This window comes from Lactuca virosa, chromosome 6 (genome assembly GCF_052849685.1).
Source record: "Lactuca virosa cultivar CGN04683 chromosome 6, Lactuca_virosa_CGN04683_v6, whole genome shotgun sequence".
NCBI classification, from domain to species: Eukaryota; Viridiplantae; Streptophyta; class Magnoliopsida; order Asterales; family Asteraceae; genus Lactuca; species Lactuca virosa.
Window position 1 is genome coordinate 28,854,280 of NC_136431.1, and position 18,964 is coordinate 28,873,243.

The window sequence follows — 18,964 nt, forward strand, 5'->3', positions numbered from 1 at the left end:
GTTATAAAATAGTTTGTTGGGTCCTAGCCTTAATATTTCATATTGGGTGTTATATTAAGGACTTTAGATCAACTATCTTGAATATCTCCCAAAAAGATGTCTGTTTCAGACATCTATGATCCTCCTAAATCTCTTGGAACTTCACTTCCTCCACCTCCTCCAATTATTCTCCCTAACCCACAAGTTCAAGGTCACTCAAGCCTTATTGGCAAGAAAGGTCTATGTGTGATCGCATCTTGGAGATGAAGTCACATATTGACAAGACGGGAGAGTTGGATGTCAAACTCTTGAGAAAGTTCGTGGTTCAATCACTTTCTAAGTCACATAGTGAATTCCTTTAGGACTACTATGAAACAGACTATGACATGACCCTTAATGATCTTATCTATTTGCTTGGTGCTGCTTAATCAGCAATAATTTGGAGCACTGGGAGAGCAAATTTGATTAGTAGATCAACTTCCCAAACTACCATGGACATTGACAATTGTAACATTGGATATCTAGAAAAGCCTTCTCTTCCCAAGGAAAGGGATTGACCACAGTTAACTAGGTTGACCAAATGGTAAAGAGAAATGCTAAGTCTGCGATAGTCCCATGTACCATTCCCAAAGAGTCCCTATGTTTCTCTTGCCAAACGAAGGGGCATTGATTGCGAAGCAGCCTATTTACCTGAAAGATCATAAGGTTGATCAAGTCAAGAAGATTGACTCTACTTCAGGTAAAGTCCACTATCTAACTCTGTTAAGTTTCTATTCTGAGATTCTTGTTACATAATGTGACTGGGTCACGTGTTGATGTTTTAAGAATCAAAGAAAAGTGAAGAAACTTAAAGGAAGTATATGTTGATTCTGATCGCGAAGATGGATCTCGATCGCATGGTTCTGTGATCAGAATTTTGAGTTGTTGCTTAGGAGTTATGATATATTGCTTAGGAATAGATAACAACAAAGTTTTTCATGTTCTTTTTCACTGTAAGGATAGTTTTTCCGCAAAGTTTTTAAAATAAAAGAAAAAAAATTTTGATTTTATTTATTTTAAAATATCCTTACAATGGCATTTGTGAAAAGGAAAAAAATTGTTGCTTATATGATTCCATTAATAGCAAGAGTGGAAATATGAATTTGATTCTTTCATTTGTGGTAGTGTCTAAATTTTCCAAATAAGGAAAGATTCTCATCACCCAAGTTTCAGTTGGATAGAAACTTGGAATCATGCAAGTTGTATAGTATGATGAATGAGAACTTTCAAGCATTGGAAAATTAAGACTAATTACTTGTTCACATGGATGTGTGAGTCAAGTAAAGGACTAAGGGATCGAGTACACATTCTTGTGCACTGATCAAGCCACCACAAATGTAACTTGAGTGACACATCTTAAAGAAGGTTTATTAACACTAGTGAAATGTAAGAGTAAAAGGTTTTCTACTCTTGTACATTTGAATTTGGTAAGTTGTGGTGTTTTGGATAAAACAGAGACCAACTTAGGCCAATTGTGTTAAGTGTTTGTCTTGATTAGAATCCACACTATCTCTTGAATATTTGGAAAGAAAGTCTAATAGGTCAAGGAGACAGTGGGAGTCTAAAAGATCCTGAAATAGTTTCAAGAACTAATCAAGAATAAAACCTGTATTTCATCACTAGCACACGACTAGAGGTTTATAACCTATCGTGTTGACATTTCTGTGCCTATTCCAGTAAATTTGGCTATACATTTGAGTTCTACATGTTCTCAATTGTTTGCATAACGACTTGGAAGCAATGGCAGGCTCTGTAGTTAAGATTGCACAAGTTCAATCCATATGAGTTTGAATTTGTCACTAACCTTGTCTTTTGTCTATGGTTTTGACAAATTCACATGGATAAGAACACATATACCATAAAATCTAAGTGTCACAAGGTTTCTCTCCGACTCATGAAAATGATGGTGAGGAAACACTTTCACTAAGTAGATTTTAAGAAGATAGCAACTATGATATTTGCAGTTCTCAAAGTCGTTAGTGGAGCGTGCATGGTTAACCGGCACACTAACATGGACTTATGAGAAATGGCAAAGGTCTAAACAATTGAGACTATGATTACGGCATCCCTTTTCATAGTTCTGAAATTGTTTAGACACACATGTGAGCTATCTGAGAAAAGGTGTATGATTTTGATAAAGTCTTATCAAAGCAATCTCGTATCAGAAATCTGAACTTTGGTAAGAAAGTCAATAAATTATTGACTTCTAGAAGTCCAGCTGTTTTCTGGATACATGTCAAAGCTAGTGGGAGCATAAGTGTTATGCTAATAATCATCATGTTAGTGGGAGCATGATAATTATGATAAGTATTGCAAGTTAGCAATGTTAATTATAGAAAACAAAAGTTTCAATTCGTTAAGTTGCAGGGGTTGAAAAAGTTGTTTTGCTATAATTAAGGGAGAGGATATACTTCATTTCAGTTCTAAAGGCTTAGATTGAGACCTTAATCATCTTTAGTCAAGAATATATCTATATATTGCGTTCTCAAAATTCGATTATGATTACGGCATCCCTCTTCATAATCAAATTTTGAAAACATGGCAAATAAAAATATTGTAGCAAAAGACTGGTCTAGAATCATGTCTTTATGTGAGACATCATGAATCGTGTCCCATTTGCTTTGGGTACAGGATCGATTGCATGTGCTATAATATTTGTCCTTTCTAAATTTTCCAAATGCCCAGAGGCATTAAGAAGGGAAAAGGTCTAGAATTGGATATGACTAAAATGATTAAGCAATTGTCGAGGACAATCTAAGGTTTACCAAAGATTGGTTGCTCAGGGACAGTTGGAAGTATAGTGCTAATTCTGGAAAGACCATATTGACATATTCTGAAAAGAGGCATCTCTTGTTCAGAAGTGATAGTCAAAATGAGAATATGGATTTGTCTCCATAGGTGGAAGTTATCTGTGTAAGATTAGAAAACTTAATGCAAGAAGCATATTCAAAGCAATGTACTTTGAATATGAGACTTAGTTTCCATGGAGTGGATCTCCATTGGAATACCTTATAATGACTGTTGACAAGTCTTTGTGACTTTGTACATATTCATTACAAGAGGGTCAGTGCATATAAGTTTAAAATCTAAACAGATTTCGATAAATGATAGGAATTTGAAATTCTCACATTTTTCGATAAGGATTTGGGAGTGTGAAATTAGAATCATTGAAATTATGTTCAATTGGTTTATTTCACAAAGTAAGGATCATAGAAAAACATAGAGTGCATACTTGGTGTATGGCAAAGCTATTGTTTTGAAAAACATAGTGTACTTGCTTGGAGCATGGGACAACTAGTGTTTTAATTCAAGTATAAAGTTGATAAAACCGAAACAATGAATAATGAGTAATCAGTATGGTGATAAATAAAAAGTGTTTTATTTATATTCATAGGTTTTGATACCGTATTAGATTCATTTATTCTTGTGTTTCACTTTGCATGTTTTGACTTCCATAATAACTAGGTTATTCTTCCAGAATGACTAAGTTATTCAAACCATCCACAGTCGGGCATATGTTGGAAGTAGATATGAATCAAGACTGTCATGGGTTGGCTTGTAGAGGTCCAAGTTGGCGGACAAAGTTGTGCTACAACACTCATGAGTGCTCATAAGTTCTGAGTACTGGATTCAACCCGCACTCATTTGAATCACTTCATGGATTTTATCACGAGTGATCATGAGATGATAATATCTTATATTCTTCAAACCTAGAGATATGAGTTGTTACTATGAGTTGGTTGTACATTGATTGCACGAAAACGCATTCGGTAACTCGATGTTATAAAACGTGCCTTTGTGTATGATTCAACGAGTAGTAGAACAAGCCATATCAGTCGAAGTTTATCCATTCCTTTTACCTTCGAGATAAAAGCGATATCTGTGGGCCCCTCGATGATTTAGTGATGACACATGTGAGTGCTTGGCCAAGCCAGGACTGATTTGATTTGTTCAATCAGTCAGTCATCATAAATCGGAAATCGGGAAACAACAAATGGACAGAGACAATGATTGATAATCCATGTCTCAGTCCATATGATATCTAGAATGGAGGAATATATGATCCCTTATCTAATGGACAAGTCATTGACAAAGGTCAGAGTTCATTGACAAGATCAGAGTTCGACAGCGTCTTTAAGAGCTATGATTGCCAGTTGGTTTTTGAAGTCATACTCAATAATAGTTTTAGACTTATCCAAGTGGGAGACTGTTGGATTAATGTCTAAGTCCATAACTATATTTGGTATGTACTTGACCCGACCCGGCATGGTCCATTTGTTGGATATAATGTCTAAGTCCATAACTATATTTGGTATGTACTTGACCCGACCCGGCATGGTCCATTTGGGTTGCACTTCACCCGAACAATTTATGGATAATCGTTTGAGAATAGTATAAGTTATGATTTATTAATATATTATAAGTCCTAATATATTAATATAAAATCATATTATTTAATTAGTATTGATCTATAATTAATCTAGAATTAATTTAGAGATCAAAAGTATGACTAATTAAATATGGGCTCTTGTATTTATATAGTGTGGGCTAATGCTTATTTGGAATGGGCTAGGCTTGCATGGAAAGTCCATGGATACTCCATGGAGCTTTAACCCATGGATCTCATGGAAATGAAAAGACATGGGTATTAGGGTTTACATGGATGTAACCCTAATCCACCACACTATATAAAGGAGGCTTTGGTTCTTGAAATTGCACTAGTTGATGTGTGTAAACTAAGAGGGCCGATTTCAAGAAGTTTGTGACTATTCTCTCAAGTTTCCAAGTTTGTGGTGATTTGTGACTTCCATTTGAGGTATCCACATTATTGGTGCTAGGCTCTCAAACTCCAAGCAATCAACTACTACTACAAGGTAAGTAATTCTACTAGTTTTATTTGATTCAAGTACCCCATGTCATGCTAGTTAGGATAAGAACCTTGGAAAAATAATTATTTGCATGTATCTTAGTCAAACATAGATCCAAGGTTTCTAGGGTTGCATGTACACCATAGGAGTGTTAGAATGCTGAAAACCCATCAGTGGTATCAGAGCCTGGTTTGTTTATTTGATACTTGATGCAAAAAAAAAAAAAAAAAAAAAAAAAAAAACTTGAAAAATCGTAGTTTTGATCAAAAGCTCGTATCAAAATTTCAAGTTTTGTATATGTTTTTACGATTCTTGAAATTTTTGATATGAACATTCATAAACATATGAGTTTAGAAGATCATAGAAATTATGTGCTAATAATTGATTAGATTAATTCTTGATCTTTATGTGTTTTAATGGAGTCCATAACTAGTTCTTAAGTTATGGATAACCAAAAGTCACATTTATAAATAACCATTAAAAGAACACATACGTTACAAAAAATGAAGAGTCTTCATTTTTAATAACCATTAACTCATAAGTTATGAGAAATGAAAAGTTTTGAAAGTTTACAAAACTTTCCCTCAAGTTTTGGAACATGTAAAGTCATATTAAAAACTTTAGTTCCAACCCCTAGAATTTTAAAAGTTAAAATTCAACCCTTATACTTTATAATATTATAAGTTTAATAATATTTATATATGTATAAGATCAAGTCGTCTTACCGCTAGTACGCCTCATTCACGAAGCCGGTCGATAAGGGGGGTATAAGGTTGTTGCCTATAAAATGGCAACTTAATGGGTGTCCACTCTCACCCACCGCTTCCTTGATCGGTGGAGGGTCGTTAGCCGAACGGGTAGGACAAGGACTTATAAATTCTCATTAAAAGTATAATGATAATACTAAAGTAACTAAACTTTATTGAATTCCCAATCTTAGTTATTTTAGGAAAATGTGAATATAAGCAAGAAACGCATAGGCCAACTCCAAAAGGATGGAGTCTTGGAGTCATTTGACCTAAAGTCAGATGATAGTTGTGAATCTTGTTTGCTTGGTAAAATGACAAAGTCACCTTTTACTGGCACTTGTGCTAGGGGTGAAGGTTTGTTGGACCTCATACATACGGATGTGTGTGGACCCTTCAGAACCGCCACAAGAGATGCTAATCGGTTCTATGTGACTTTTACTGATGATTTTAGTAGATATGGATATGTCTACCTAATCAAGCATAACTCGGAAACCTTTGAGAAATTCAAAGAGTTTAAGCAAGAAGTGGAGAATCAGTTGGGCAGGAACATTAAGATGCTTCGATCCGATCGTGGTGGTGAGTATCTTAGTACTGAGTTCCTTGACTATCTTAAGGAATGTGGGATTGTCTCACAATTGAAACCTCCTAGGACACCACAGTTGAATGGTGTAGCTGAGAGGCGCAATCGGACCTTGTTGGACATGGTTCGTTCCATGATGAGTCGAGCTTCGCTACCAATCTCATTTTGGGGGTATGCCTTAGAGACTGCCTCCCATATCCTTAATCTAGTCCCTACAAAGAAGGTTGCTAAAACACCTCACCAGGTGTGGACTGGAAAAGTTCCCAATCTAGACCACATCAAGATTTGGGGTTGCGAGGCTTTCGTGAGACGCGAGACTCACGATAAGCTCGAACCCCGAAGCGAAAGGTGTATTTTCATCGGCTACCCATAGAAATCCTTTGGTTACATCTTCTACAGACCCAGTAATAATGTGGTCTTTGTAGCAAGAAGAGGATTCTTTCGAGAGAGAGAATTCATGAGCCAAGGAGACAGTGGGAGGCAAATTGAACTTGAGGAAATTCAAGAGTCAAGTGGTGAAGGAACCTCAAACCCTAGCCCTCAACCTGAGGAGGAAACTCCTGTTGAGCCGACTGAAGAATCTATACCTCTGAGGCGTTCCACCAGAGTTAGGAATGCACCTGAGCATTATTATGGTTTTCATATTACTGCAGAAGGTGAGACACTTATCAGTGATAACACACTGGTAAATATGGATGAGCCTAACAGCTACACGGAAGCCATGGCAGGCCCTGAGGCTGCTAAATGGAAAGAGGCTATGGATAGCGAGATACAGTCCATGTATGACAATCAAGTTTGGAACTTGGTTGACAATGTACCTGATCGTAAGATAGTTGGGTGCAAATGGATCTTCAAGAAGAAGACCGACATGGATGGTAATGTACACACTTATAAGGCACGACAGGTTGCAAAGGGTTATTCTCAAACTCCGGGAGTTGATTATGACGAGACCTTTTCACCAGTGGCCAAGATTAAGTCTATTAGGGTTCTGTTAGCCATTGCTGCATTTCATGATTATGAAATATGGAAAATGGATGTCAAAACCGCTTTCCTTAATGGAAAGTTGGCTGAAGATGTTTACATGGTTCAGCCAGAGGGTTTTGTCAGTACAGAGTACCCCAGTAGAGTGTGTAAGCTCGAGAAATCCATTTATGGATTAAAATAGGCACCTCGCAGATGGAATCTTTGCTTTGATGAGAAAGTCAAAGAATTTGGATTTTCAAGGAGTGAAGATGAATCTTGTGTCTATATCAAGGCTAGTGGGAGTATAGTCAGCTTTTTGGTACTGTATGTGGATGGCATACTACTCATAGGAAATGACATCCCAACCCTGCAGGAAGTAAAGTCCTGGCTTGGGAAGTGTTTCGCTATGAAGGACCTTGGAGAAGCTGCCTATATCCTAGGGATAAGGATTTTGAGAAACAGGAGTAAAAGACTAATTGGACTTAGTCAAAGCACCTATGTGGACAAAGTGTTGAAAAGGTTCAACATGCATAACTTCAAGAAAGGAGAGTTACCCATCCAGAGTAACGCCAAATTGAGTAAGACACAAAGCCCTAGTACTGAGGCTGAGATAGCATAAATGAGTCGAATACCTTATGCTTCAGCTGTAGGATCGATCATGTATGCTATGACGTGTACTCGACCTGATGTAGCCTTTGCTTTGAGCATGGTTAGCAGGTATCAGGGGAACCCTGGAAAGGCACACTGGACTGCGGTAAAGAATATCCTCAAGTACCTACGGAGGACTAAGGATTGGGTCCTTACCCTCGGTGGCAGTGAGGACTTGAGAGTTGTAGGGTACAGTGATGCTAGCTTTCAGACTGACAGGGATAATTTCCGCTCTCAGTTGGGCTGGGTCTTTACTCTAAGCGGAGGGGCAATTACTTGGAAAAGTTCCAAGCAGTAGACAGTGGCTGATTCCACTTGTGAATCAGAGTATATAGCAGCAAGCGAGGCAGCAAAGGAGGCTATATGGCTAAAGAACTTCATCGGAGACCTTGGAGTTGTACCAGCTATAAAGGAGCCAATGGAGATTTTCTGTGACAGCAATAGTGCGGTTGCCTTAGCCAAGGAACCAAGAGATCATGGGAGATCCAGACACATTGACAGAAAATATCACTTCATCAGACATCGAATAGAAGAAGGAATCCTTGTGGCAAAGAGGGTATCATCGGATGAGAACCCTGCAGATCCCCTCACGAAGGGACTGACTCGGGCTAAGCATCTCCAGCATGCTCGGAGCATAGGGCTGAAGGATGATATTAGTTTTAGTAGTTAGATAATCTTGAAATTTGTAAAATGTAATTGACATTTGATGATAAATAAAAGCTGTTATTTATGAGTAAAGTGTTGCTATCTCTTGTCAATCGTTTACTATTATTTCTTTTTGCATGTTTTGACTTCCAGAATAATTATGTTATGGTTTATATCATATTATTCAAACTCTCCACAGTCGGTCATATGTTGGAAGTAGATATGAATCAAGACTGTCATGGGTTGGCTTGTAGAGGTCTAAGATGTTAGACAAAGCGGGGCTACAGCACTCATGAGTGCTCATAAGTTCTGAGTATTGGATTCAACCCACGCTCACTTGTATCACTTCATGGAATCTATCTCGAGTGATCGTGAGACGGTAATATCATATAAGTCTTCAAACCTAGAGATATGATTTGTTGCCTATGAGTTGGTTATGCATTGATTGCACGAAAACGCATTGGTAACTCGATGTTATAAACCGTGCTTTTGTGTGTAATTCAACAAGTAGTAGAGCAAACATATGAGTCGAAGTTTATCTGTTCCTTCTAGGATTAGAAGCGATATCTGGGCCCCTCGATTATTTTGTTTTGACCTATGTACTGGGCCCGATCAAAACTAAATTGATGTGTTCAGTTAAGTTCTATGTCAAACAAATCGGAAATCGGGAAACAAATGCTGGACAATAAGCAAGACCATGTTCCATGTATTTGTCCGGCTGATATCTAGAACAGAGGATTATATGATCACTTATCTAAAATGGCGCTTCATAGTTCAACAGAGTTTAAAGAGCTATGATTGCTGATCGGTTCCTGAAGTCATACTTGCAACTATAGTTATTAGACTTATCCAAGTGGGAGACTGTTGGATATAGTGTCTAAGTCCATAACTATATTTGGTATGTACTTGACCCGACCCGACATGGTCCATTTGGGTTGCACTTCACCCGAACAATTTATGGATAATCGTTTAAGAATAGTATAAGTTATGATTTATTAATATATTATAAGTCCTAATATATTAATATAAAATCATATTATTTAATTAGTATTGATCTATAATTAATCTAGAATTAATTTAGAGATCAAAAGTATGACTAATTAAATATGGGCTCTTGTATTTATATAGTGTGGGCTAATGCTTATTTGGAATGGGCTAGGCTTGCATGGAAAGTCCATGGATACTCCATGGAGCTTTAACCCATGGATCTCATGGAAATGAAAAGACATGGGTATTAGGGTTTACATGGATGTAACCCTAATCCACCACACTATATAAAGGAGGCTTTGGTTCTTGAAATTGCACTAGTTGATGTGTGTAAACTAAGAGGGCCGATTTCAAGAAGTTTGTGACTATTCTCTCAAGTTTCCAAGTTTGTGGTGATTTGTGACTTCCATTTGAGGCATCGACATTATTGGTGCTAGGCTCTCAAACTCCAAGCAATCAACTACTACTACAAGGTAAGTAATTCTACTAGTTTTATTTGATTCAAGTACCCCATGTCATGCTAGTTAGGATAAGAACCTTGGAAAAATAATTATTTGCATGTATCTTAGTCAAACATAGATCCAAGGTTTCTAGGGTTGCATGTACACCATAGGAGTGTTAGAATGCTGAAAACCCATCACCATTTGGGTTGCACTTCACCGACACAATTTATATGGATAGTCTTTTGAGAATAGTATATTTATGATTTATATTAATATATTATAAGTTCTAATATATTAATATATAATCATATTATTTAATTAGTATTGATCAAGAATTAATTTATAATTAATTAAGTGATCAAAAGGAACTAATTAAATATGGACTCTTAGATATATATATATATGTGTGTGTGTGTGTATTGGGCCAAGTTCATTTAGGTTGGGCTAAGTCTTCATGGATAGTCCATGAAGCTTTAACCCATGGATCCTAGGAAATGAAAGGTCATGGGTATTAGGGTTTAACCCTAATCCTCCACACTATATAAAGGGTCTTATGGTTCATGAAATTAGGCTAGTGGCTAGTGTGGATACACTAAAGAGGGCAATAACCGATTTCATAGTGTGAGCCAAGTATCCATATTCTCTAAAGGTTTTCCAAGGTGTTTTGGTGATTTGTGATTCCACTTGAGGCTTCCACACTATTGGGGCTAAGCTCTTAAAGCTTGAAGACATCAAGCTACATCAAAAGGTATGTCATCTAACTAGAACTTTGTAGTATAGGTGCTTCATAATATGCTAGTTAGGATGAAACCTTGGAATATTTAATATTTGCATGTATAATAGAGAAAACATAGATCCAAGGTTTATAGGGTTGCATGTACACCATAGGAGTGTTAGAATGCTCAAAACCCAACAGAGACGAGATACCCTACGCACGATCTGGAGTTGGGAGCGGTGGTATTCGCTCTCAAGATTTGGAGGCATTACCTATATGGGGTCCGTTGTACCATATACACGGATCACAAGAGTTTGAGGCACATCATGGATCAGCTGAACCTGAACATGAGGCAGCGCAGGTGGCTGGATGTAGTCAAGGACTACGACTGCGAGATCCTTTACCACCCCGGTAAAGTGAATGTGGTTGCGGACGCTTTGAGCCGCAAGTCAGCTGGGTCTTCTACCCCAGCAAGGTGCATGAGGATAGCGGTGGATTCCCCGCTTGTGAGCTTGATTAGAGATGCCCAGGTTTAGGGCATGCGGCCAGAGAACTGGAAGTTGGAAAAGGTCAAGGGCGAGAGCGCCCGGTTTGTTCAGGATAGTCGTGGGTTATTGACCCGATACGGTCGGGTTTGGTTCCGATGTCTGGTGGGGTCAGGCAGACAGTGATGGAGGAGGCTCATAAGTCTTATTTTTCTATACACCCGGATCCACCAAGATATACCACGATCTGAGTTTGAGTTACTGGTGGCCATGTATGAAGCGAGAAATCGCTTGGTATGTTGAGAGATGCTTGACCTGTAGGATGGTCAAGGCCGAACATCAGAGGCCGCATGGTAAGCTGCAGCCTCTAGAAAATCCCATCTGGAAATGGGAGCAAATCACGATGGACTTCATTACGAAGCTGCCGAGGACGGCGAATGGGTTCGATGCTATATGGGTCATCGTGGATCGATTGACCAAGAGTGCCCATTTCTTGGCTATTCGGGAGAGTTCGTCGGCCGAGAAATTGGCCGACATGTACGTCCGCGAGATTGTCTCTCGCCATGGGGTTCCGGTCTCCATCGTTTCTGACCGAGAAGTCAGGTTTACCTCCCGTTTCTGGCAGAAGTTCCACGAGGAACTGGGTACACGCTTGCACTTTAGCACAACGTTTCATCCACAGACAGACGGTCAGAGTGAGCGGACCATTCAGACCCTCGAGGATATGTTGAGGGCGTGTGTCATTGATTTCGGTAGGGGTTGGGATTCCCACCTACCTCTCGCATAGTTTGCTTACAATAATAGCTACCATTCCAGTATTGGCGCCCCGCCTTTTGAGTTACTGTATGGGCGCAGATGTCGCACCCCGGTTTGTTGGGGTGAAGTTGGACACCGAGTGATGGGGCAGACGGAGGTAGTCCTGCAGACTACCAAGAAGATCCAGTAGATTAGGCAGCGACTGCAGACCTCTCAGAGTCGGCAGAAGAGTTACGCCGATAGACGTCGATCCGAGTTGGAGTTTCAGGTGGATGATATGGTGCTCATGAAGGTATCGCCCTGGAAGGGTGTGATTCGCTTCAGGAAGCGGGGGAAATTGGGTCCCCGATACATTGGGCCGTTCAAGGTCATTGCCAGGATTGGCAAGGTGGCGTACAGGTTAGAGCTCCCGGAGGAGCTTAGTCGGATCCACAACACTTTCCACGTTTCGCAGCTGCGTAAGTGCATTGTGGATCAGGAGGCAGTGGTGTCATTGGATGATATTCAGGTAGATGAGCGCCTGAATTATGTGGAGAGGCCTGTGGCCATACTTGAGAGGAAGACGAAAGTGTTGCGGAATAAGGAGATACATTTGGTGAAGGTACAGTAGGAGCATCGGAAGGGATCTGAGTGGACGTGGGAGCCGGAGGCGGAAATGCGGGAGCATTACCCGACATTGTTTGTCACACCGGACTTTGAGGGCGAAGTTTAATTCAAGTGGGGGAGAGTTGTAACGCCCCAATTCTCATGTATTGATTTAAATAAGAATCTTTTTGTTTTCAAGGCCTACTCGACGAGTTGTTTGCCCCACTTATCGAGTAGCAGCGGGTTGGTTCGCGTATTTAGTGGCCTACTCGCCGAGTTCAAGAAGGGACTCGACGAGTAGGAGCTGGCAGATGAAACCCTAATCCCGGCGTTTTTCACCCTATTTAAAGAATCATAAGCCTCCTTTGGCCTCTTTACAGTCCATTGAGAGTCCAGAAGAACCCTAACTCGAGTGTGTGTGTGTATTCTTTGGAAGTTTAAGCTTGGAGGAAGATTTTTGGTGAGGGAATCTTTTGGGAAGCAAGCTAGTTGAAGCAAGAGTTTGTGGGTTTCAAGTTCTGCATCAGAAAGGGCTCTCTTGAAGGTATTAGATCGTTTTTCCCTTGGCTCATTTTCTCCTAAACCCTTTTGTGCATAAGTTTAGGAAAGGATTCTTGTGTTTAAGCCAAGATCTGAAGTTGTAACTTCAGATCTGGACTCCCCTTGGCTTCTAGATTCATAAAGCCATCAGCCATGTCTAGTATGAGCCTTCTCTCAAGAATGTGACTTCATTGCAAGCTTAGTTGTGCCATTTTAGGGTCTTAAAGCCTTGCATGCACGTAAAGTTTGCAACTTTACGTGATAAGCATGCCTAAGGAAGTTGGATCTGCAATTTGGGGCCTTGGCATGGCTTAGAAAGTGTCTGCATGGTTAAAGGGGCTGAAGAGACTCGGCGAGTCGCATAGTCGACTCGGCGAGTCATATGAAGATAGGCATTGAACTCGACGAGTTGGATGAACAACTCGGAGAGTCCGATGAAGATTGTCGTAGACTCGACGAGTTGGATGAACAACTCGGCGAGTCGGTTAAGGTTTCCCCAAATTGATGAATGTGTGTGAACCTGTCGAGTTGCTAGAAGGAAAACTCGACGAGGGGCCGTAGGGCTTCGATCGCGGACCTTAGGAACTCGACGAGTCACTCTGAGGGCTCGGCGAGTGGACAAGTATATCGAGGAACTCGGCGAGTAGCCGAGGGTACTCGACGAGTAAGGGTCAACATGGACTGTTAACCTTGACTGTTGACTTTGACTTTGACCATGGGTTGACTAGTTGACTTATGGGGTACCTTGAAAGGTTGAGGAACTTACGAGTATGGTTCTAATATGATAACAGGTGGTGGAGTTTGTGGCCGTGATCTGAGAGTTGGAGTTTAGTTACCGAGCCGAATTTCGCAAGGTGAGTTATCCTCAATATATCAATAGGGTCTAAGGCACCAAGGCCGACCCTTTTAGTTGTCATCTTGGTTACAGTATGCTACATGTGGTTATGATCTGTTAGATCGGTATCATGATAGACAGTATGTTGTTATGCTCTTATGATCCGTTAGGATTGGTATGTTAGTGACCTGGTTAGGTCGGTGCTCTGGTTAGGAGAGATTGCTATGATCGATGATCTGTGAGATAGTTATATCTGATATCTGTATATGCTAATATATGTTAGTCTTGTGCACATGGTTATTGGCTTGATGTTTGGGTTGAGGCGGTCCTGTTTTGTGCTGAAGGCCAATATACCCTACGAGCGGTCCGGGTAGACTGTAGGCCCGTATGGCGGTCCAGTCATACCGAAGGTTCGGGATAGATCCAGATAGACTGTAGGCCCAGTCAGGCCGAAGGCCCAGTATGCATGTTGTTGATTATCTGTTATTGATATGGTATTATCGGTGTGGTATTGGTATTTTGTGGGTAGTTCACTAAGCCCTCGGGCTTATAGTTTCAGTTTATTGTTTCAGGTACTTCAGGAGATCATGGCAAGGCGAAGGCGTGACCGTACCGATCCGCATCCTTATGATTTCGTTATTGGGACACTCTGATGAATAATATTTTGAAAACATTTTTGTAAAACACTATTTGGTTTTATGGTTGAAAAAGTTTAAATTTGGCTTAAAATTTTGGGATGTTACAGCTTATATGCCTAGGAATAGCGAACGTGAAACTAGGGTTAACTAGGAAATAAGTAAGTTAATGTGTGAGCCTTATGTGACGAACCATCAACAAGAGGTTAATTGAATTAGTAATTTGATTAACTATTATTACAAGTCTTGCTTGATACGAACTGAACACTAGGAAACACGTTAGTTTAATCAACTGATCATTGCTTGAATTGACTTGTTTGCTAAAGGATTAGTAATAGCGAACGTGAATCTAATCATTTTAGAAATCGGTGAACATAAATAAATAAATCTGTTTGTGCAATTGTCTATGATCTTAAGGTGTAATTTGTCTAAACCAAAGTACCTAAAGAGATTTGTCTTCCTGTCAGTTTATCGAGAATTGCTATTTAGTTGTTCGTTTGCGATTTAATAAACCCTTTCTTTACTGCTTTTGTGTGTTTTGTGTAACCTATAATCAAATATTTTAAATTAATTCACTACCATTCCCCTTGAGTTCGACACCCTTGCTTATCAAAGCTATACTATACTCGATCGAGTTCACTGCCTGTAAGGTGTGGTTTAGATGCGATAAAATAAGAATTATAAATAAAAACTAGTACATTAAAAATACACATCACTCCTATACATCATTCTCTTGCTTGTGGTGTTTGTGAGCCATTAGAGGTGTTACACTTGTGATACTAAGCTTCTTGAAGATCAAAGGATTCTTGCAATCATTGAAATGTATCATCTAAACTAATTCATTATAGATTTCGATTTCAATGTATGCTAGATTAGGGTTTCAAGTCTTGGATGAATTACATGTACAAAAGAGAAGCCTAGATCCAAGCTTTAGGGTTTTGTATGAGCACATAGGATTGTTCTTTTGTCTAAAACCCATCACTTATAAGCTCAACAATGATCACTAGGAGGCTAGGGTTCTCTCAAGACGGCTAAGGGAGGTGTGGAGGCTGAAAGAAATGAGAGGAAATGGCCCATAAGGTGCTTAAATACTTCCACAAACCCTAAAAGTTAGGGTTCCACCCTGGCACTCGTACGCCCAGCGTACTAAGGCACGCCCTAGTACGCTTAGCGTACTCACATGTACACCCAACGTACTACTTCAAATTCCCAAAATCACCATTTTGCCACTAGGGCCTCCTTTTGCCACTTCCTTCCAAACCAAGGGCCAAAAATGACATAATTAAATTCCAAGAGATGAATTTGAAGCTACTTGAAAAATGGAATGTTACAGTGTACAAATTAGTTCTCTTATATTTATACATTGACATTTCGAAAGAGGAGGTGGTAGCCGGTGGTGAGTCATCATTAAAATATTAAGTGTATAAAATATAGTAAAAAAGAAAAAGAAAAAAATAGGGGTAAGTTTGTCATTTGGAAACATTTTACATAGTTAGGTTAACAGTTAAGTCTCAAAGATTAGGGTTGCAACTTTTGAAAAGCACATGGATTGAGCCATATGAAAAATAATAAAATTGATTAAAACTGTAGACATGTGTAAACTAAAGGGACCAAAACTGTAATTTACTCTTATAACAAAGTAACAAACTACTATGGGGGTATTATTACTATCGCGTAACCCAATTAGTCAAAACTCAAAACTCAAAAAACAACACGTACACGGTACACCATCTTTAAATCTTTAATTATCGATCTCCACCTCTCGCTGCTCCTGCAGTCGCTTCTGTACGTACTCCGTGCGCCGCATCTGCTACTCTTCCTCTTTTTGCTTCGTTAGTAAGTGAGTTTCTCTTTCTCTCCAATCTTAAAAACGATTAATTTATATTAATGTAGAGAGTATGGAGATCGTTGCTTTATTTATTTATTATAACTTTTGTTTGTGCTATATATCTTTTAAAGTATCCTCTTGATCTATCAATTTTGTTTATTGATCGTGACTTATCTTGCGCAACATCGATCCAATGAATATTGTTTCAGAACCTTCTACATGTCACTTTTGTTTATTATTCTAAACTTGTACACTTGCTTAACCTCCAATCAAAGCATTTAGAAACCCTAATTTATTTGAAGTGCCAATTAAATGTTTTTAACTATTAACTTTTACAATATTGAAGTAGTAACTCTACTTCCTCTTATTTACCTATATATGTTTCACTAGAATTGCTTAATGAACGCATAACCAATACTGTATCTACAATTAATTAGTCAAGACTCAAGACTCGTGTTGATTATTGGATTTTTAAGGTGTATCAGATCCATAGGTTGTAATTTCAACGTGTGAATGTCTTTGCATCAGCAATTGTATGCCAATGTTTAAAGCAAAGCTAATACTTACTTTAGTTGATGTTTATTAACTTAATTCGGTAATTAAGCTATCTATAAGTGTTTCTTATTGAGTTAATGCAGATGGGTGTTTGGTTTGTTAGACTGTATATAGATGAAATGGATTGAGTATGTAAAAATTCTTTTAAACATGTCATATATTCTTGAAATTTTATTATCTAATTACTTTGATAAGTATATAATGAGGGTATTTTTGTCTTTTAATGGAAACGGAAGAATGGAAGTAGATCAGAAAATGAAATTCTTCAAACCTCCATGGCTAGAAGAACGACAACAAACACAATGGGCTCCAAGAGACACCAAAACAACTCCAGAAAGAGAACTTGAAGTGATGCAAAATATCCAAATGAACATTGAAATGCTCAAAGAGTCTCAATTCTTCAAAGCTTTTCTGGATCAAATCCATACCCCCGAAGCTTCACACCATTTCCACAAGCTTACACAATCCGAACACAAAGTAAAGATTGTGATATACGGAATTGGTAGCGTCGAAAAAGCTAAATCATCTCAATGGCAACTCAGCCTTGCAATTCTAATGAAAAGAAACCTTAATTGGATTGGAGACATGGAAGTTTTTGATCCGATTATTTCTTTGACCGAGTCAAAGGTCATGGAGGAGCTCGGTTTTCATGTTCTTTCGGTCAACGAACAAGGTAGGAGAGAAGCAGTTGACCCAATTCTTTTTTTCATGCCACATTGTGACCTTTGGTTATACGAGAGTTTATTAAAGACCAATTGGAGACATGATAAGTTGAACCAAATCGTAATTATTGGCAACAGTTTTGAGGGATATATCGAACAACGAATTGCCTTGAACATTATTTTGGATAGTTATAAGTATATAAGAGCCATACAACCATTCACCAAAGAGTATGAGCTTCGTATTGTCTCCAATGATTTTTCTCGACCCTTTGTAGGTTTATGTTGGCATTTTTTTAGTGTCGATCCTGAATTCCTGATATGAACTTGAAATTAACATCTTAAATCCTCTTATTAGGATTAAAGATATGTTAGTATCATCTCTAAACTTGTATAAGAATGTTATCGTGCTTGCAATTGAACATGTGTGTTCTTATCGTGCTTGTAATTGAACATTTTTTTTCTGGACACCATATTCACATCTCTTTAGCTGGGGTCATTACGCATGACTAGACAAACACTCTACCGCTATTTTGGATGATGGGGATGATAAGAGCATTTGTCTTTTGCACATACAAAAGAAACAAAAAATATAATAGTATCTCATGGAGGTTGTTTATAATCGCAATCTAATACATGTAAAATGCAATACAAACAACGTTAGGTAACAAAAAGGATCTTTAGGTTCAACATTTGTTGATCTCTTGTTGCATATTCTTCTCTTTCGATTATGATTTTCAATGTAACATATTTGGCATCAAAATGCAACAAAATGAGCAAAATTTTAAAGTGGATCAAAATCCTATTAGAGTCGTTGCCCCTCCCTTTCTTTCATTCACCTTCGTCAGTGTTCTTCCCCATTATTTCTTCCTAATTTTCTTCTTCGATTAGCCTTCTCCAACAAAAAATGGCTATTAAATGCAATTGTGGATCTGAAGTTGTGATCCGTACCTCATGGAGCAAGAACATCCCTGGAAAAGTTAGTATGCTTGTTCTAACTCAGTTAATGTCAATTTCTTGATAAATCTAACCTAATCTCCTACTTTCTCCTATTTTCTGTAATTTTTACCATTGTTAAATGTTTAAAAATGCAACTTTGCAGGATCCTGATTGCAAGTTCATTGGTTAGGCGGTAGAGGAGCAAAAATGTGCTTGTATGAACATTAGAATGAAGCTTGAACAAGAAAATCTGAAATTGAAGTTGTATGTAGCTATTAGTTGGTTTTTTTGTGTCAATTCTAGTGTACAAAGTGTAGCATTAAGTTTTATTGGATAATATCAGTTTGCTTTAATTTGTATTGGATAGTATCAGTTTGCAAGTTGTATTGCATATATTAGTTTGCAAGTTAATGAATTGTGCTGTTATTTTTGGTAATCGCCAAAACATGCATTAATACCATAACAATTTATAACATACCATTACAGACTAAAATATAAAATACATTAATAACCAAATTAAACATTAGGTCA

The 18,964-nt window shown here is 38.4% G+C and overlaps 1 pseudogene across 2 annotated transcripts; it reads left to right on the forward strand.

Annotated features, from left to right (window-relative positions):
• Window positions 1-16,170: 16,170 nt before the first annotated feature.
• LOC145120976 (protein SENSITIVITY TO RED LIGHT REDUCED 1 pseudogene) lies at window positions 16,171-17,930 on the forward strand (annotated as a pseudogene). 2 transcript variants are annotated; one of them, XR_013714445.1, is made up of 2 exons: window positions 16,171-16,292; window positions 17,072-17,930. The product of XR_013714445.1 is annotated as a protein SENSITIVITY TO RED LIGHT REDUCED 1 pseudogene, transcript variant X1 (transcript). The 2 variants fall into 2 exon arrangements; XR_013714446.1 differs by having other exon boundaries at window positions 16,171-16,288.
• The last annotated feature ends 1,034 nt before the right edge of the window (window positions 17,931-18,964 follow it).